The sequence below is a fragment of the Cyrtonyx montezumae genome, unplaced genomic scaffold, assembly GCF_038088225.1.
Source record: "Cyrtonyx montezumae isolate F1298 unplaced genomic scaffold, pur_monq_1.0 scaffold_29, whole genome shotgun sequence".
Taxonomy (NCBI): domain Eukaryota; kingdom Metazoa; phylum Chordata; class Aves; order Galliformes; family Odontophoridae; genus Cyrtonyx; species Cyrtonyx montezumae.
The window spans coordinates 8,633,260-8,655,409 of NW_027072033.1; the positions used below are offsets into that span (position 1 = coordinate 8,633,260).

General features: G+C 37.8%; 1 protein-coding gene across 2 annotated transcripts in view; it reads right to left on the reverse strand.

Moving 5' to 3' along the window:
* CDC42SE2 (CDC42 small effector 2) overlaps positions 1 to 22,150 on the reverse strand; it is a 78,294-nt gene that overhangs the window by 42,994 nt on the left and 13,150 nt on the right. Inside the window, exon 3 of one of the 2 annotated variants that reach the window (XM_065740679.1) lies at positions 17,238 to 17,310. The exons of the other annotated variant lie outside the window; for it this stretch is intronic. The gene's annotated coding sequence lies outside the window, so the exon portion shown is untranslated. The remainder of the gene's footprint in view (positions 1 to 17,237; positions 17,311 to 22,150) is intronic. 2 annotated transcript variants of the gene reach the window in all.

The window sequence follows — 22,150 nt, forward strand, 5'->3', positions numbered from 1 at the left end:
ATTGTTTAACAGCAAAAGCTGTAGAGGCAAACAAACCAACAACCAACCAACAACAAACAAACAAGCAGGAAAGTGTTTAAAAAAGCTTACAAAAACTTCTTAAGTTCTTATTGAATTACAGAACCATCTCAGTATGCAAGTGTTGGAAGTTCCAACACCAGTCATTTAGTGCTAAACTGGAGACAGCACTGGTTCAAAAAAACAAAAAAAGTCACATAATGGCAAAGAAATTAACACATGAGTGAGCATATCTTTTCCATTCCATTCTTAAATGATTCTGTGGAAAAGAAATCAGATCTTCAACATAGAACAGCTGTATTACCGAAAATAAAAAATAATTCATAACCATTTAAAGAGCTGATAAAAACCCTAAGAACCAATACCAAATAGGCAGAAGAACTTCAACTCTGCTTTCCCAGCATTCTAACACAAGCTTGCCTCTTGGTCTTGTGCCATGGTGACTTTACTGATATGACTTCTGAAGTCAAGTTTGTGACTAGTCTGTCACAGCAAAGCCTGGTAATTGCTGAATTACTGAAAAAAAAAAAAAGAAAAATCATGTATACAAACGGCTGCATAACTATGAAGATCTTTACTTATAATCCATCATCATCAATGGCACTGCTAACCATTTAACAGGAATCATATCGCTAACATTTTAACAGGAATCAGTTTAACTGTTAAAAAACAAGACACACAACTTAGAGGCAGGAAACACAGGTTCTATTCTTGACTTTGCCATAAATACACTGACTCTGAGGAAGTCTCCTGACCTCTTTGACTTAGCATGTGTGTGGGAAACTAACACACAGTGATCATGTTATCTTATGAGTCAATATAGCTAAGGATATTCTTAATTTTAAGTACAAGAGATTTCCACCAATTTATAGATTTAAATGAATGTATTTTAGCAGAACCTGAAACTGCATGATGATAACACAAATACATTAGACAGTGGCTGCAATACTTCTAGAATCCACACTGAGTTAGCATGTGATATCTATCAAGTTTTATGGACATTTACTAGATTCCTCTCCTCCAAGACAATCCTATCTTCCATATTTACAAAACCTTTGCTCAACAGTCCTTTGAGAAAATAACATTGTGAAACTTTCTTGACACAGTAACTTTTTCTTAAGGTAACATTAGTGTATCAGATATGCAGTGTTTACACCTATTGAAGTTGACTTGTCAAGTACACCTCAAGGAAAGATAATCTCCTGAATATGAAAAATAAAGAATAGTCATCTTCTTTAATAACTAAACAGCACACATCTATAATCACACCAGGCACTGGACTTTTAAATGTATCAAATTCAATGTACAGATATGCAAAATTGAACAATTTTTTATTTCCATTAATTTTCCTAACACAACAAGATCTTATAAAGCCTAATCAGTGTTCTCAAGATGAAGATTTTATAGTTAAAGCATGAGACTATACATGAGAAGCAAATGCCTTGCAGATGAGAAATTATAGAGAAAAAAATAAGCTAAAGAAATGTAAATATGGCTTGGAAGGTAAGTTGACTAACTACAAAGACCTACAGCAGTCACAGTTTAATGGAGGAAAAAATCATGTTATTTACTGATGTATGAATGTGTCAGTATGTCACCAAGTCAGAAATTCATATTTCTTTACTGTCTTTTACCAAGCACTGTGAAAATACACAGTCAAAAAGAAAACAAACAAACAAACAAAAAACAAATAATAAACTAAGTGATGTCATGGTTGACTTGAGGCTAATCATGTGCTTCTCAACGTGTTTTATATAGTCAAATTTTCAGGATTTTTTTTTTTTTTTTTTTTTTGTAATATAACCATAAGGAAAAAAAATAGTCTTAAATATCAAAGTTTGCTGTGTGGATAAATTCCAGCTAATTCAAGAAAGTCTTGAATTAAACATGTAAGTTGCATTTTCAACCTTTTTACAACCTCCTCATTGCTTCCAAAATGCAAAATACAGCAAAGATGGCTCCATTCCTCCTTATAATTCAGGAAAACACTTATAAATTGTGCACAGCAGGTGGTAGATCACACATCACTTGCTTTTTTATTATGTATGACACTCTGAGTAAAGGGATACAAAGCACAATGACGTAATTTGTCCATATGCTGAAGGTGACCAACAGTCTGACCTTCAAAGTGATTTCTTCAAAAGCGTCTCTTGTTTGAGAGTCCTCTAATGCTTATTTTCCTAGAATTTTTATTGTAGGAGGAGGCCATGTTTTGCTCCTGTCCTGTTACAGTCCATGGCTCCACACCAGGCTGGCTCCATCCTCAGACATTCCCTATCTAATTTTGCCCTTTCATACTTTATTCAAGAATCTCCCTACCATGCACCTACAGTGAAGGCAGAAGATCACCACATACTGCACTCTGTAACGGCCAGTACAGAGCCTGCTTAGAGCAGACAACAGCAGAAATGAGAACTGTTATCACTGTATGCTATGCTAGCACAGCAATGAAGCTGCATTCCTTTTCCCACTGTAAGCACGCCACTTTTGCTATCATATTACCCCTACAGTATTTGCTTCCACACTGAATTAATACTTATAAGTTTACTAATTTCAGGAGAATTCGTTCAGGAGTAAGAAAAGGGAAAAAATGTGATTGTTTACAAGAAAACAAATTTGAAAACAACATTAATAATTCTGGTATACAGATCAAAGGCATATTATCTCCAAGCAAAATCTTCTGTGCTATTTTGGCAGAATCTGTTTGCAAACAGGTAAATAAGGGACAGCACACCAAAACACATGACGATATGGACTTTAATGTAATATGGACTAATGAAAATTCCACCTTTGCAACCTTCTGACATAAACAAAGGCAGCCAAAAACCCTAGGGAAGCCTGAAAAAATAAACAGTACTTCTCATGCCAGGACAATCACTAGACATACAGTACTACTGATAAACTTAAAAGGTCTTGAATAACAAATACACTAAGTTTAATACTTATGCTTCCTTGCTATGAAAAGAATGTTGCTGCCATCCCAAATAAGATTCCCCATAAATAAGCATGAAGACTCAAGTGTTTCTCACATCAATCAGAACTGTTTGCACACTTGAAACAAGGAAATATTCAAGATCAGCTATGGATTTTTCCAGACAGCAACACAACAGGCAGCCTTTTTGTAACACACATGACAAAGCCGGAAGGCAAACAGCAGCAGCCACTGCAGTCCTTTGTGTCAGGAAGTATTGCCAGATTCCTCCAAGACCTGTCCTGTCTGCTGCACAGATAAGACTGCAGAACAAGACACAGAGAATGATATGATTTACAAGGCTTAGTTCACAATGGATTTAACATCAGATGCTCTCAAATTTAAGCTTGAAAAAATGGAACAACATCAGAAAAAATAATGCCAACATCACCTATTCCTTGTGGTCTGGTGTCTTACCTCTTTTGACAGGTAAACTTAGTTAAACAGTCATCTCTCTTGACAAATGCTTAATTCCCTAGACCACAAGATTAGCTAGCTATTCAGAACAATCATCCTGGCTATAAGTGCTGTTACAGAGAAACAGGACAGGTCACCACAATTCCCTAAGGTACAAAGCCATCACCTCTTCAGGTACTGCCAGGTTCAGGAAAGTCAATGGATACAGGCAGATGCTTCAAGTGAGATTGTGCTGTGCTTGAGCAGTTTTATTTTTTGCAGGGACTGTGACAATTTGGAAATACTAAGTACTAGCTTAGTAAGCACTAAGTAGAGCAGCAACTTCATTTTGTCTTAGAAACTGCTGTGGTAAATGACTAAGAAATGACAATTAAACAGGAAAAGGTTTGCAAAACTCAAAGAAGTCCCAATTAGCAAACAAACTTTAACAACGGAGGTAAGAGTACAGATTTTTGGATTTTGAGAGAAAACTCACTATTTTCTATAATATTACAGAAATTTCTGCCCCTTTAACCAGTTAATTTGATCTCTTAAAACTTTTGCAGCCAATTTTAAAGAAGAGACTGCGATAACTTATTTCATTATACAGTTGGCAAATGCCTTCACACTGACCTTTACAAAGTTTCTGGTGAGCATTCTTTCTGCATACAACAGAACCACTGGCAATCTCCATTACTACTAAAAGTTTAAGCTGTGAAATCCAGTGTACTCCTCTCTAATAAAAAATAAAAGACAGAGAAAGACTGTTGCTGCATTCACATTTCTGGATATTTATGTATGCATGTTGTAGGTTGGTTTGTTGTGGGTTATTTCTTTTTTGTAAATCATGTAATAACATCATAACATTTCTTATGTACAATCTGTCCCAATGGAAGATCTGGAACTGAATCACAAGGATTTTGCTGGAGGGCACAATCAAATCTATTCGTAGAACTGATTTAACTAAAGTGAAAAGAAAAGCAAGCAGCAACTAACTTGACTGAATTGTCACACTTCTGTAATTGTGACAATTCACTTTGCCATGCAAAATTTCCCTATTTCAAATGAGATCCCATCTCCTTTAATGTCATACATCTGTTCATTTTTTCTTTTCACTGTGTGGGTGGTGGTTATTTTCCTTGAATCTGCTGACCAAGAAATCTTGTGTCTATCTGGAAACAAATAAACAAAACTACAAGCTAATTGCTTTGCCTAGCATAACAACCTTTTATCTGAAAGCTGACATTAAGGTATAGGAAGTACCGATTTAGAAAAAAGTTCTTTAATGATTTTTTTTCCATTATGGCTGCCCTTTCTCAAACACAGGGGAGCTCCTTTAAATTTCTAACTTCACAAGAAAATTCCGTAAAGAGCACAAGATGTAGTTGTTAAATTTGGCATTTAAGTACAGCCTCAAATTTCACACCAGTCTACAACAGTTCCCTTATTTTTCCTACCTGTCACAAAAACAATTTGAAACTCAAGTTATACCCAAGTATTATGCAGACTTTTCCCTTTGCACTTTAAGGCATCACAACAAACACACCTACTGAGGGAACATGCTCTTCTTAGTCTTCCGAAGTCTTTCACTGCACAGGCTGCATACAGAACTAGTGAAGGAAAAGACAAAAGAAAAAACAGAAGAGCCAAGAATTGAGTAATATACTACATTTACAACCAAGCTCCAGTAAATCCTACTCCCGAGTTTTCAATGATGCTGTTACAGCTTTCCACCCTGCTCATGTGCAGGACACGATCATCTCTGTAGCAGAATCAGCAGATGGGAACGTGTTTGCTCTTGACTTTCAGCACATCAGGTCAGCAAACTAGCCTCACCAGAGCTCACTCAGAAACCATCAGATGCGCTGCTTTGCTTGCTCCGTATCCTGACTGATAGACTGCTGCACAGACAGTGAGGACTACATTTAGGAGATAAGAAAGCAAAAGACAAAAAAAAAAAAAAAGTACCAATCCTACCTAAGTCACAACATTGGAGAACAGTATAAGCAATTCAACTTTTCATGTTGCCTTTCTTCATTACAGTACAGTTGAGCACAATAGAGTGGATGAGATTATAACAGCAGCTTCAAGGCAAGGTATAAGTGGATTTGACTTCCCCTGGTTCTCCTAAGAAAGACAGGGATGATAGCTCAGGTGCTAAGTTCAGAGAAGGCCAGTCTTGGCTGCTGCCCTTTCACAGGCATCATCAGTCACTTCCCCAAAGCCCTCTTTGTCTGCCACTCAGCCACAGATCATTTGGTTTAAGGTATTCACTGTTCAGTCATCCCATCAAATGAGTTCCTTCCCTTTCCCAAATATGCTGAGACCTGTGGTGGATACAGCTGGATAATTAGTGAAGCTTACTTTGTCCACATAAGCAGCATTATCTCAATTCATTCAGAACTCTTCATGCAAACAGACCAGATTGCCACATCTTACAAATGAAACACATACTATGAATTACTTTAGAAACAATCTGTAAGAATAAGTCTAACCAGTTGGTAAGAACCAATACAAATCTTAAAAATACTCCCATTAGTATATATAAATATAAATATATACATATGCACATACATATATATTTATAATAAGTTAAATTTCTCCAACCACTACTTTTTTAAAGATTTTATGCCTCTATACTAGAAAAATGAATTCCAACTGAATTACTTAATGCTTTTAATGCATGACAATGAATTGTGCACTGTATCAAACAGCACGATGAATTCTTCAAGAAATTCACTTATCTATTTAGGCCTTATAATCACAATCATGCACACATAGAAAACACTGAAGTTTCTTCTACTCCGTATAAGTACATACTTACAGTACTATGTTGAAAACCACACATTTCTAAAGCCCAAAATAGGTTACAGTTAAAAGTAACAAATAACAACACTAGCATGAAATTGATTTATTTTTATATAAAAAAACAAGAACTGAGATTTCCATCTAAATATTAAAAATTAACCAAGAGAAGCTAGAAGACTGACAGGCAGACAGGTTCCTCTAACTGCTTCTTCTAACTGTTATGCCATCAGCTTCATTTGCTCATCTTCAAATGCTGCTGTTCTCTTTTGGAAAGCTGCCCTAATTCTTTTCTCCAGTGCCTTGTTGCTAGGGCTGCAGCTGCATGGCCCATTCCTTTTGAAGCACATGTCTTTAGAGGGGACACAAAGGGCTTCATTATATTTTTCTCAGAGCACTGCACCGTCAGAATTGAGCACTCCCCCTTTGTCCCCCACCAGAAAGTACTCAGAGAATCACAGCCATTCGATCATGACATACGGACAGTTGCAACAGGAATCCCTTGGATTTACTAAATTTCATATGATTATCCAGTTCAGCAAACAAGGTCTTCAAACACTGCGAAATTATGAGCTATTTACCTTTACTATGATTTTATGAAAAGTGAATATTAGAACACTGCTTCAGAACCAATGAGCTATGATTTTCTAAACCAGTAAGAACCATCTCCTAATTTGCTAATCTTCAAGTAACACTTGTATTTAAAAATCCTGGCCATCTTCTGCATACACAGACTTAGGCTAGCTATGACACAGAGCAGAAAAGAACACTACTACCAAACCAGTATACACAGTGCTGTTCATTGACAGTGAACTTCCTCCTCAGCGATTAAATCTTTTATTGATAGTTACAATTACATGCATTCCATAAAAATGATATGAAGGAGAGAGGGATATGAGCAGTGTTTCTATTAAGAAAATTTTAACAAATTTAAATAATAAAATTCCAAATGATTAAAAATAAATTGTTTCTTGGTTAGCTTTGGTATTGTCTTGCTTATTCACATATAAGTAAGTTGTTTAGTATTTGTAGTGTCATAGGAAAGGAAATACTCAGAGATAACTGGCGTTTACTTTTGATTCCTCTTCCTCTAGACAAGAAAAAAATGATAGAATAGCACAAAAAGAATAGGAAATTAAAATAAATGAATTCTTAAAAAGAATTCTGACTGTCAGTACATAGTTACACAGAAAACACCTTTGGTTTTGTAGATGCTACACAAAAACCAGTAGTTCACAAAGAAAATGGAGAAGATTACATTTAATGGAAAGCAAAAGAAAGCAATCATTAGTTTTTCAGTAATAAGCATATTCAGAGAGTACACAGGGAACGAAGTACTGTAACATAGAGTGTCAGACCATTACTCAGCAAGGGACAGAAAGGAAAGCACCTTTCCTCTAGAACCATTCTTTTCAGGTTCTACAATAGCCTAGCTAAAGTAACTTCAGTTCAGATTAGAAATCCCCTACCTGAAAGTCTGTCTCTCCAGCAACAGTGGAGAAACCATTTGGGATTTCTGCCAGCTTAGAGGAACTCAAGTCTCCATAAAAGGCAGTAGCAAATGCAGTGTTGGCTGCCCATAAGATTAACAGAGTATTCTGACAAGGTATATATGCACTTATACACTCCCAGCCAGATGATAACTTCCAGACAGTCTAAAACCAAAAGACTGTTACCTGTTCCATAAGCTGACACCTGTAATCTAATTCTGGAAAGGCTGTAGACAGATGTGTAATATTTTAATTCAGTGTTGACATAGGACATTTGCAAACTGACTAGTCTATTTTCTGCTAAGCTTGTGAGAAACAGGTTAGACTGTCCCTGAAGTACTTCTTGGTTCTTCTGCTAAGATATTAAGCCCCAGGTGATTACTTCTGAACAGTCTCAAAGAAAGGCAGTGACAAACAAGTACAATTTCTAGAAGGAAAGTTCATATAAATAAATGTTCATAGTAAAATAAAGCAAAACATTCATAGTTAACTATCCTGGGTTTTGTGCCATTTAACAACTTTGTGGGGAAAAAAAAAAAAGAAGTCAGTAGGACAAATAAAGAGGTCCTTAACTATATAACTAGTAGTTTATTTTAACAGAACCATGACTCAAATTCCAGTGCAGTAGGTACTTATTTGTTCTTCTAACCCAGAATTTGTGATATCTTAACCTATAATTGTGGCCTTTCATCCATAGGTATACAACAAAAGCCAAAAAGGCACATGTACCGTATTTACTTGTAACACTTGATTCCACTGGAATACTTGATTTCACCTACTCTCTTTCCCATTAAAAACTTCAGAGCAATGTGTTTAGTACCACCTGTGTCCCAGGTACGTTTATCAGCATCATCACACTAAGAATAACCACTACAGTGACTTGAGACAGAAACAGCTAAAAGAGACAGGAAAAGATAGAAAAGTACTGAGAAAGGTTATATTGTGATAACGGAGAGAAGAAGGCAGAGTAGAGTAAGAGACTGTGCTCCTCAGACAGCTCTTACATTTAAACACAGATTGAGTAGGAGATTTGTTCCTGAACAAAGAAATGGGGGTTGAGGGATGGGGAAAGGGAAGTAAAAGAACATGTGATGATACCACAATAGATAATTAAGCTGCATTAAGAACATTTGCAGAAAAGTATCTAAATATCCAGAGGCAAAGATAGGAGATATCGAAGAAGAAGTCTGAGAGCAAGAAAAGAGGGTAAAAAAATAAAGGAAATTCTATTATTCTATATAAATTCTATTTATGAGAGTTATTATAACATAATATATAATATTATAATTATAATATATAGTATTATATAACATATAATATTATAATTATAATGTATATATATTATTATAAATTCTATTTATGAGAATGCAACTGTTGACTAAATATTTTTCTAGATATTCTTCCCATAGCAATTTTGTCAAAAAGATTAAATTATCTTTCACAAACTTATTCTCCCAACAACAGAAAAAACAAGTGGGAAGATCTGTGTACCTGGTGTAGGGAACCTGCTTTGGCAGGGGGGTTGGACTTGATGATCTATAGCGATTCCTTCCAACCCCTACAACTCTGATTCTGTGATTCTGTGATATAAGACAGGGGATATGTACTTTAAAATCAGCTGGGATCACACAAACTCAGGTCACTGTGTAGCTTTTAGTTTACTTGCCCAGTCACAGACTGTTAAAAGCCAGACAACAGTAGGTATAGTTCTAGTATAGTTCTAGGCATTCTAGTCAAATGGGGCGTTTTGAGTAAGAATCCTTGTTAGAAGCTTCTCAAAATATAACTGTAAAGTTTGGTAACTTGGTTTGGTTTGCAGCAGTGCCAAGTACCCAGCAATTTCCACATCAAGCCTGCCAGATTTGAGAAGCAAGCACTACTCAACTACGAATTCATCCTGTTGTTTTACAAGTTAAAGAGCAATTCCACTTCATACTCCTGCCCTCCTTCTTCCCCTGTCCTGATAATTAATCACAACGCTTTTCCACACACCCAACGCAGTACTATGAAAGTTAGGAACATGCATGGCCAATAATCATCATCCATGCATTTATCTCTGGGAGAAGGTATTTCAGATTTCCACTTTCACAAAGAAACTACCTTCACAAACAATACACTAACTTGAAAAGACTACTCTTGAAATGGGAACTTATTTAGTATTATCATCCTTATTTTTTTAATTCACTCATGCTGATTAAAAAGCAAACCAGATGGAAGTCACAGCAGCTTCTCCACTACTCTTTTCCTGCTCTAGTCAGTTAGAAAGCAGCATTTTTCTGTTGCTGTTCAATGGTATTCAAGTAAATTATGGTTCCGGTCCAAACTTCCAGTACTTCAAACTCCTGCTGCATCCATTCGGTGCACTCAGGATACTGTTCAGAATCTGAATTTAACTCATCTTCAAGGCTAGTTGCCTCAGCTTGACTGACATAATAACTGTTGACAAATACTTGGAACAAAGTCTAATAAATCAGCCACAAAAGAACAGCCAGTCATACGTAATCCAGATAGACAACAGCAATAAAGGAAACTTCTCCCTGCTTATGCTCCCTCCCAGTTGAGTCTGAGAGATAACCAGTATAATAACTTAATAATAATAACTCCCTCCCCAGTTGAGTCTGAGAGATAACCAGTATAATAATTAATAACTGTGAATCTAGAAAGACAAGAAGGGTTGAAGACTGCTATACATTTCAGTATAGAAGGAAAGACAGGCAGGCATGACACTCCTTTGAATGGCTTCACTCAAATGAAGAAATTGAATTATTGAAAAATATTGCAGCTAGTTCATGCCTAAGAAGGCAGGGACAATAAGAAATAACTTTGCTCACTGTATTGAGATAAGTTACACTACAGAATCTTGTCTTCTGAGAAAACTGCTATATGAATGAAGACTTTCTATAAATACCCTGAACACTGGGTAGCACCTAAACTTCTGAACTAAACTGTGACAACCCTGGACATAAGTGAACATACAAAAGAAAGCAGGATCTCTGTGAAACATTAATGACAGAAGTGGAATGTCTGTGAGATTTTCAAAACAGTCTTTTTAATCTAGTTGACAAAGTTCTGAATAAGTGATTACTGGAACACATATGTTCTCCAAGGCTTAAAGTGCTTTCTCAATTAAGGGAGTACCTCGTAGCAGCATATAAAGTTGAAAAAGAGCTAGAAAATAAACCATTCTGTGTCCTTCAATGTGCTGTAGGAAGCCTTGCTCCAAAAAAAGAAGTCAAAGTGGTAACAGTGGCAGAGTACCTTCTGTGGGGAAAGAGGAACCTAAAATTAAGTTATGCCGTTATTGAATGTCTGTTTATCATTTACCCTTTCTTCCTTTAGAGCATTAGTATAGAAGAGAACATTATACTCTCCCTTTTCTTGAAGAAAATAGACAACAAAATATCTCTAAGTGGACACGGTCAGAAGACAAACATGTAATGAGGAACAAAATTTATACAAGGTAAAGGAAAGAGATCTTATCATAAGTTCCCTTTTGCAACCAGCCTGCTGCAAAGACTAGATTCTTACATTTCATATGGGATCTTCTCTGCACCTGACAACACAAGCTTGCATGATTTTAAATATCTTGTTATTTCATGCTCTAGTGCAGGGTTCCTTAAATATGTAATACATGCATAGTCTCTGCTAGCACTACACACTGGATGATAACTACAAAGCTGATGTACAGAAGGGAGCCTCTCCAAGGAAACGAGCCAGTGCTCAAGTAGTTTCAGGACACTCATCTTCAGCATGCTAATTGCAGATGGCAGTCTGTCCTGAGCATTATGTAGTGTGAAGTCTGGGGGCATCTGGGACAAAGAAACTGCAAAAATATAACTGCAAAGTACACTGTGCTTAAGAGGCAGGAAGCACAACCAACCACATTTCACACTATATATAAACTTATCCAATCTAAGATTACAGCATATGTCTGCACTTTCAAAAAGAAAAAAAAAATCTTAGAGAACAGAACTTTCCCATCTGGTAGAGAGATATTAAATATCATTATAAAGTACATTCTATAGCAAGTTAGAAGTCAAAATATAAAACCTTGAAAATGAAAAATCTCTCGGAGTGTACATGTAACATTCCAAAGTGCAGTAACTGAACATTATGCAGGTATACTTCAGTTATACCTTCTGGCAGCATTTATTAGAAGGCCTCTGGCTTTCTGAGCCCTTCCTTTAGCCCTTAGACTACAGTAGGGCTTACTCATAAAGAAGGACAAAGCAGTTTAAATATTCAATTTAGATATAAACCTATCTTCCTGCCACACGCTCCAATCCTAATTTCTGGTTAATATTCTCTTCATAGAGACAGGTATAATGAAAGTTGGCTTCCATTACAGCATCTTTCTTACCAATGAACTCTACTGACTTTCTTCTGTTTTATGTTTTTCATTTGTCAAAAAGCTTCAGTGACTTAATACCACAGGTTGCACTTTACTGTGAAAAGCAACAGCAACTGTCAAACTGCAGGCTTCTGCATTAACACTGCTCTGGATCACCTGTGTTCTAGTTTGAAAAGTAAAGTATTTCAGCTCTCTAAAAAACAGTCCTGTTGGTTTTATTTCCCTGTATAAAAAGTCCTATGAGTTAGTAGCACAATCCTGCTTCACTCCATTGATTTCACCGAAGTTTAACAACTGAAGTGAAAGACACATAGAGAAACAGCTGGTGCAAAAGACAGCAATAATGAAAAGTGAGTATTTGTACAGATAAGCATGCAAAATTGTTTGTTTTTCCACCACTGTGTTACTCTAAGAAGTTACTCTGCAAGATTAGTAGGAACTTCTAAGGGAAGAATGGCTTAAGAAAAGCTGAAAAGCAGCAGTCATTCATATTAAAAAACATCTGTGATTTTTTTCCTTTGCTTTTAAAGTGAAGAGCACATATCAATTTAAATTTAGTGAACTGAAATTATTCTTTTTCCATTGCTCCAACTTCACAAATCGATTAGTAAACTGAAAATTAGAGTGATGAAAAAACAGTTGATTTAGTCTAAGCAATTCTGCAGTTACCTTGAGGAAGTGAGAACTCAAAGAAAATTTTACACAGAAAAGACAACATTTGAACTAAATTTTAAGACCATATACTACAAAACCAAAGTAACAGAAAAGACAATTCACATTATGAAGATATCCAGGTTTTCATGTAGTAGTATCCAGACAAACACAACCCACGAATAGTCTGCTAAGGTTCTAGGTTAGTACTTCTGACAGCAAGAGTACTTCCCCTTACCAGACTCTAGACCTTTAGTACAGTAAGTGGTATGTGGCAATCCTGGAATACAAAAGGTATTTTATTTTTATTTTTTCCAGATGGTTCTGAGTTTGCTCCATGCAGCAGGAAAGCACTGGATTCAAAATATCATAAGGCTAAATGTGGAAGATACTAACCGTGATGAAGAACCTCAAGCCTTAATGTCATCCTCACATTACTGGAAAACCATCAAAACATCAAAATCAGGACAAGTCTGGCTACATGAAGATGCAAGTCCAGCCACACAATTGCAGGGGCATAAGGGAAGGAGAAGTTAAAGGCTTCTCATTATAGCGGCAGCAAGGAGTGGTGCAGCACTGTCCTGCACCATCGTCTCAGAACTGACAGACTGAACAGCAAAATACGTAAAAATAAATGAAGAAATATATTTGTCTGTAAGTTTGTTTGTTTGTTTGAAGGCTAGAATAGGACAGGCTGCAAGATGTTTATGAAGATATTACCTTTCAAATTTCAATAGCTGTCAGTGAGGCAGGCCAGGAAGGCTGTAGCTTCCTGCAGACACCTCTGGAATATGCACAGAAAGGGCGGCCAACATGTTAGGAATACCCACTGAACTTCACTTGTTTCTGGCATAAGAGCACAGTATAAATATTTCCACGTTGTGGAGCGCTTACCAACAAAGACTGTTTGCGAATGTGTAGGCTGGAGACCGCCTTGAATGTAGCAATCATGAGACAGTGGAGTTCAGGATCTTACAGGGAAGAAACAAGACAACAAATAGGATCGCAATCCTGGACTTCAGGAGAGACAATCTGGAGTCCTCCAAGGACCTACTTGTAGTTATCCCATGGGTTAGAACATAGGAAGGTAAGACAACTCAAGAGAGCTTGTTGACATTCAATTATAAATTCTTTCAAGAGCAAGATCAGTGCATTCCTGAGCATAAGAAATCAGACAAAGGTGGCATAGATTATCAAAGAGCTTAAATAGAAGAAGTCAATGAAAAAGTGGTCTAGACACTCAGGAATAATACAGGAATGTTGTCAGGGCATGTGGGGATGTGATGAGGAAGGCTAAGACCCGCTTGGAATTAAGTCTGGCAAGGGAGGTTAAGGACAACAAGATTTTAAAGTCTGTCAGTTGCAAAAGGAAGGGCAGACGGAAGAGCAGTGAAGGTTATCTTCTTTGACTTCAGCCAGCTTTTTGACACCATCTCCCATAATGTCCTCATAAGTAAGCTTAGGAAGCATGGGACAGATGTATGGACTGTGGGGTGGACTGAAAACTGGCCTATTGGCTGAGATTTGAGGGCTGTGATCAGCAGTGCAGTCCAGCTGGAGGCCTGTAACTCAAAAGGTTTTCTAGGTACTGGTAATGGGTCCAGTGTTGTTCTATATCTTCATCAGTGACCTGGATGAAGGGACAGTTTGCTGATGATACAAAGCTGGAAAGGGTGGCTGACATACTGGAAGGTTGTGCTGCCATTCAGCAAAACTTGGATATACTGATGAGTTGAGCATAGAGGAACCTGATGAGGTACAAGGGCAAATATAGACCCCTACACCTGGGGAAGAATAACTGCATCCATCAGTACAGGTTAGGGTATAACCTGCTGGAAAAGAACTCTAAAGAGAAGGACCTGAGTGTGCTGGTCGCAACAGGTTGGCCATGTGCCAGCAGTGTGCCCTTATGGCCAAGATGGCCAGTGATGTCCTGGGATGCATTAAAAAGAGCGTGGCCAGCAGATGAGGGAGATCCTCCCCCTCTACTCTGTACTGGTGAGGCCACATCTGGACTATTGTATCTAATTCTGGGCTCCTGAGTTCAAGAGAGACAGTGAACTACTGGAGAGAGTCCAGTGGAGGTCCTCAAAGATGATGAGAAGGCTGCAACATCTCCGTTATGAGGAAAGGCTGAGAGACCTGGGACTGTTCAGCCTGGAGTAGACTGAGGGTGGGTCTTATCAATGCTTATGAATATTTAAAATGAGGTACTCAAGTGAATGGGGCCAGGCTCTTTTCAATGGTATGCAGCAACAGGATAAGAGGCAACGGACACAAACTGGAACATAAGAAGTTCCACATGAACATAAGGAAAAAGATCTTTACTTTGAGAGTGACAGAGCACTGTTAACAAGCTACCCAGAGAGGCCATGGAATCTTTCTCTCTGGAGATATTCAGAAACTGTTTAGACACTTTCCTATGCAACTCATACTGAGGAACCTGCTTTAGCAGGGGGTTGGACTAGATGATCTCCCTTCCAACACCTACAACTATGATGATTCTGCAAATCTCTTTGCTTAGTGCCTCCCCCTTCTCTCTGTGTATCACTGCTGACTGTTCCCAATGCTCAAGTAGAAGTCCTTTCCCTTCCCAACTGGTTTGCTCCTGCACCAGCTCTCACCCATGCACAACCCCTCGTGATACATGCAGTATAGTCCCTGTTCTCCTTAAAGACTCTACCTCCCTTCCTTGGTCTTCCACTTAAATCACAAATCAACAATATCTTTCATGTGCTGTTCTTATCCCTATAAACTGCCACCCAAATGCCTGCTCTCTCTTCTCTCACTTCCACCAACTTCCACAAGGTGTGTTCTGTTTTATTACTTCATTTGAATACCATTTTTTTCTCTCTCCTTCCTCCCCAAACTCCTGACAGAATCTCCAGAATTGAGATTTCCCATCTCCACACACCATGCCAATTCCTCAGTGAAATATTTTTTATAGGTTGGGTGTATAAGCTTCCAGATCTGTTCCAGAGACATAACAGATGAAACACTAGGGCCAGCCCCTGTCCCTGAAGAACGATACCACCTACCCTTCCAGTTTCAGATGCTGGTAATAAGAACTAACTCTTTGTTACAGATCTCTCCAGGATAAATACATGTACAGACTCCTCCTTTCCCAGGCTCTCCGGCAGAACACTTACAGCTAACAGCGAAATCACAGCTGAAAAAAGCAAGTGTGTTCATAGAAAGGAAGTACTCAACATGAAAAATCAGCCCTAACATGTCTGGTATTGTCAGTCTTACTCAAAACATTTCAGAGTTGTCAAACAAACTTGGGAGAAGAGAGAGAGAAACAAGTGGAAAAAAAAAAGTCATTTTAGCTATTAACAGATATTTAAATTCAGCTGATTGTTTTTAGGGGAAATCATTAAGTTTGACTGCTACTGAAGTTACAGATTTCATGAATGGTGCTCAGAAGCAGAAAGCATGATGTAAAATAAATAAAAACATATTATTTCTGGTTACATGAGTAATTAAATATTATTTTGCATGCTCTACTTATAATTATGTAATGCGTCCACAAGACACATCTCTTCCTGAGAAAGCAACATATGTGGTGCTTTTTTGCTCATATTTCCTAAAGCACTGTTATCCAACAATTTCTCTTGAAAGTTCATACGGAATTTTTAAACAACAGAATAGAAAACAGTAAAGGAAAACATTAAAATATAATTTAAAACCTTTCAAATCCACTAAATCCACTGAACTTGATCCTACATAAATGTGTAGCAATCATATCCTCTATTTAAGCTGAATAGGAATAGGTACATCCTGGAATTTTGTTAAAGGTATACTCAGATCATTAAAAATAATGGCCATTAATGTACATTATATAAGAGCACACAAAAGTTTAAGTCCTTGAAGGGAATTAAGTAGTTTAGTCAAGCTGAAGGTCTTTCAAAGCTCAGCAAACTACAGTAAAGCAGTAACATAAGATATTAAATTTAAGTTAAATTCTTACACACATGAAAGAAAACTAGAATTTTATCCTTTTACTGAAGAATCAGATATACCAAACATATTTAAAAACCTTAATTTGAACAGTGAAATAGTATGTAAAATTGAGGAAAAATAATTAGAAAAGCCAGAGAGAATATGCTTCAGTACAATAATTAGGGAAAAAAATGATATAAAGCATGTGGAACTGCACATACCAGGAATATCAGAGTCTGTTGGGGCAATAAGACAATTTAATGTTATCAAAAATAATTCACTAAATTAATTGAGGGTCACGAAGCACCTGGACCTCCTGTTAAAGTTGGTCTGAATTAGGTATGAATACAAATCAATATTTTTATTACAAGCACAAGGGAAATTTGCATACCACAATTCCGCTGGACTTCACATCTGGGACTCATCAGAATAGTGGCAATCAAAACAATTTTTAGAATTCATGAAAAGTGCCATGAAATCAGATCCAAATTATTTAAGGTTAAAAACACTATAATAACTTGCTGGTTTTGTCATCACAATGAATATTCATCGATTCACCATCCACGCTTAGCTGAACATTTAAAATGAAAAATAAACTACCTGTACTGCCTACCTGTATTTCACAACTTCAGTTATTTCAGTCGTTTCTGTAAGCAGCAAGTTATTCACTGAAGATATCCCCAGTTCTAAAGAGAACAAAAAAATTGTTAAGTACCTGTTACAATTCTCAATATAAATTTATCTATAGCACAGGACAATGTAACTTCATGTTTTTATGAAGAAAACACAAGGGGTATCAACAGTCAGATCAAAATCAGGAGTTTCTTCACCTCTTCTCCTTTGCAAAGCACCACAAATAATATAACTCACAAAAGGCTGAAAGTTCCTGGCATCAATGAATGAATTCAAGAACAAGAGGCTTTCTTGCTTACTGCTGTGTTTACTGCAAGTACTGACTTGTACACTTTGGTGTTCTTCACTAATTTGTTTCCTCAAACAAGAGTTGAGGAAACACACAATTCATTTTTAATACATTTAAATAATACATATTTAGTACATATAAATACATTTATGTGTTTTATATATTAAACAGACATGTATTTATGTATATAAATATACAATCTATTTTTAACATATATGTGTAGTAGTAGATCGGGAGTAACTCAGAAACAGAAGTCCAAATGCAGTGTTTGCTCAGTTATGGCTGTTTTCTTTGCTGAGAGCCAGATTTCAATATTATCAAGGGGTTGGTGGAAAGGACCAAACCAGATATATATTCCATCCAATTCTGTGTGCAAGTTCAGCTAGACAATCCATCTCACTTATCAGACTTCAGACCACAGGTAATGCCAAACTGTACAAACCATTTATTTCCTGAACTAAGTATGTAGTAGAAATGCATAATTTTTTACTTAAGACTTATGGTATTTGTAAGCAAAGAAGTTTGTCATTAACTATTATCCATGACATCTGCTAATAAGCTCAGCAGTTCTCAGTAAAAGGAAGGATGGATTACAAATACTGTGAGCAATAACAGAAAGGAAACAGATTCAGAAGTGCTGTCTCCAATTAATGAGAATATCCACTGCAACGTAATCTGCTACTGAACTGTTACGGCCAGTAGATTATTCACTGGTGCTGACCTTCTGTTAAAAACAAAACCAGCATAAAATCCAAAACAATAACAACCAATCCTGTGTTCAGAGAGCACCCACTTGTAATGATAAACAGTCTCAGTTACACTTGTGCATGAGAACCGAGCTTCTAAACAGACAGAAGATGTGAGGAAAGACAACTCCAATCCAGTTCAAAATGTTTATGTAAAATATGGCAGAAATTATAGTAACATATATGTTATGCATCTCCTGTGTTAATTTTGTGGATTTTTTTTAAATGTCTATTTAAATATCTTCTGCTTCTGAGCTTCTTAGCGTTATATCTGTTACGCTAAATCAAAAGACATTTGCTTGCTGATTTTCAGTAGGAGCTTATCATACTTCAGTTTTTCACTGTTCACAAACTAAGAGACCGAGTCTTCTGCTTTTTGTGAGGCAGAGATGTAAACCAAATTTAAAAAGTAAAACTATAGTGTTTGGGTTTTTTTTAAACCTTTACCCCGTGCTCTCCTGTAAAATATAGAAGGAAAATTTACAGACCAGAAGCAAAGAACTGAGACAGAAAAAAGCAGGTAAAACAGATTATATAAATGAAGAAAAATGTTAAGCTGAGAGAAGAATGCTCAGGAGGAAGGTAAGGAAGAGAGGAAACTCATGAGAACAGTGTTGCAGACAGAAAACACTGACAATTTCTTACTGGGACAGAAATTTGGGAGGTCAGAAAAAAGAAAGAAGAAAATAACAGAAGAGAAAGGGAAGAGAAGAGAGAAAAAAGATCAGCTGCATAGCAGAAATTCACACCGAAGGCGCCATCACAGGAAGGACGCAAAGCCGCTGTGTGGGTGCAGCCCCTGATCTGCAGCAGCTGTGACGCGGGAAGGCGGAGCCGGGAGTGACAGCGGATGACACGCGCCATTAGGCAGCCGAGCTAACAGCACGGCCGGGCAAACAGGGCACGGCCTCACAGGGGCGAGACGCGGCAGCTCGCATAGGGCAGGCAGGGCGACTACTCTGTGGGCTGGAGAGAGACGTTCGTTAGGTGATTACCATCTGCAAAGTTCAGGGTCATCGCACTCTGAAGTGCAGAATTATCACCCTCCAAGGATCGAGACTTAATCACGGTGTCCACCCGAAAGAGAGCTAGGGTGTCCACAGCGGACTTATGCTGCACCCCTGACTGAATCCAGTGGCAACTACGTAGCAGTTCAGTCCTCCCCTGTATGGAGTGCATGAACCTCTCGCTGTCTTCATGGGGCAGCCGCCAGAACAGCAGTGTGAGGTGTGAACAGGCAGACTCAGCCTCGAGGCCAAGCTGCAGGTCAAAAAAGTGTCATTAGGAAACAAGGAGCGGGGAAACCACAGTTCATCCATTCACAAACAGGTTGTTTCAAAGGAAGAATGCAAACGCAAGGCAGCCTGTATCACATCAGGTTGAGGAAAAAAAATTGCAAGGATGGGAACAAGAATGCAAAGGAAAAGAGCAAATGGAGGCAAGTCCACACCTGAAGCTGAAAATGAAAACCCTCCTTGCCTGCTGCACCCCTCCAGTGCTTCTCTACAACATGTATGAGGTCCTGAATGTGCAAGGCTGGTCTGTGGGTGGTAACAGCCCACTCGGTTCAGACAAGCTAACAAAACCAAACCAGGAAAAGCTTTCCCTCGACATGAAGACTGTTTCACTGAAGAAGAGGTAAGTATTGGTCATAGGTAATTCTTCCCTACAGGAACCGAAGGTCCAATATTCCAAGTAGACTCTCTTTGAGAAGTCTGTCTTCCTGGTGCTCAGGTGAGGGACATCACCAGGAAACTACCTAGCCTGGTACAGCCAAATGACCACAACCCCTTACTGTTTTTCCGCATAGAGAGAGATGAAGCAGCTACTCTATGATTATGAGGCAGTGACTGCTGGGGCAACAGGAAATATCAAGGCGAATACCTAAAAGAAATTGAGAAAGACTGGCTACCCAGTTGAAGTGCCTCTGCACAAATGCAGGCAGCTTGGGAAACAAACAGCTGGAAGCTACTGTTTTACTAGAAAACCATAATACAGTTGTCATTACTGAAACCTGGTGGGACGGTTCCCACAGCTGCAGTGTGGCTACTGATGACTACAAACAGTTAAAAATGGACAGCCAAGGAAGGAAAGGATGAGGTATTGCTATCTACATCAGGAAAGGAACACAATGTGAAGAGCTGTCCCTAAAGAACAGTCATGAGCCAGTCAAAAGCCTATGGTTGACCTCTTCAGGATCTATTTGGAAGTATGCCATGTGTTAGAGCACTGGAAAGTAATGTGGTCAGAAAAGGCTGGTTGATACTGAAACACCACTTCTTTACTTTGAGGATGACAGCACTGAACAGGCTGCCCAGAGAGACTGTGGAGTCTCCTCCTCTGGAGATATTCAAAATCCTCCTGGATGCTCTTCTCTGCAATCTGTTCTGGTGAATCTGCTTTAGTAGTGGGTTGGGTTGGATGATCTCCAGAGGTCCTCCTTTTCCAGCACTTACGACTCAGTGATTCTTGTATATCAATCCATTTAAAGGAATGATAATGAAATGTGAATGGAGTTAGTAAATGGCAGTGAGTTTAGCGCTGTGAATAGTTGGAAATAGAAAGCTGTAATATTACTATGAAAAGTAACATGAAATGTAAATTGAAGCAATAACAATCAAGATTGATACTTTCAGTTTCTCCCATTCCTACCAGAGCCCCAAATGCCTCAAAACTTTAGTTAGTCCTTTAGAAGACAATTTAGAGGCTGAGCTTATGCACAGATAGTTCTTAAAGTTCATTGACAGCCTACAGACCACTTGGAACAACAAACTACGCACTCCTCTCTCTGAATACCTTTTCACCTCAATTTAAGCATTTCCAAACATCCTTTGAAGTCATTAAGGCATTTCAGTATTTCATACTGTGTACACTTAATCCACTTCCCACCTTTTCTTCCAGAAATCTCCCCACAAGGAAAAATAAAAAACAAAAAGGCAAATAATCTTCCAGGAAACTACTTGTGGTTGGGCACTTAGAATACTGACCTCTACATCATCATTATCTGTGCCACTGTCAAGCTTTCCTATTTCTTCTCTGGTCTAATGAAATTCTTTGGCTCATCAGCGACACAGGTGCATTTATTTGGATGCTTAATGTACTACACTGTATGAAAACACTAAGGAGAAGACTGAAAAATACATGTGTCAGAGGCTTTGAATGTAGAAATGCAGCTATGTAAAGCTTGAAATCTTGCATTTTCATTCCAGGTGATCACAGTCAAGTATTATGGAAAAATTATGTGTGTATTACAGTGTTTTAGTTTATAAGCTTTTTATAAAGAGAAGAAAAATGTACTGTGGACTAACACTTTTATCTGATTATTTTACAGCCACACAGGCTACACGTGCCTAAATCTCACCAAGGTGCCTTTCAGTGCATGTAAATTTTTCCTTCTTCCTGCATTTCTCTTTTATTATTTATTTATTTATTCTTTTAAAGAAATGACTGGATGAGGTTGATATTATCAGAGCTTTAGTGGAAGAAAGGCGCATTTGATAGTGCACTTTTCAGAAGAAGGCAGTATGTCTTCATACCTGCCAACCTAGGATTTGAGAGCCCTTGTAGTATGTGTGCAAGTCCAACTTCCACTAGTTGAATAATCCTTTGACTGTCTAGTTTAATTCACAAGTAGTCACCTTATTGCTACTACAAATCCTGTACATAACAAAAATAGAAGGTCTGAGGTAACCAACAGAACAAACAAAACCTAACAGATCAATGTTTGAAGTTCTATCCATCCCAAAGTTATGTCTTTTACAGAACTCCTTCAACAAGTAAAGAGTTTATAGAGTAAAGCTATTTGGTTAGCTAGTGATAGCCTACACAAATGGCCTTAGAATTCATCAAACACATCCT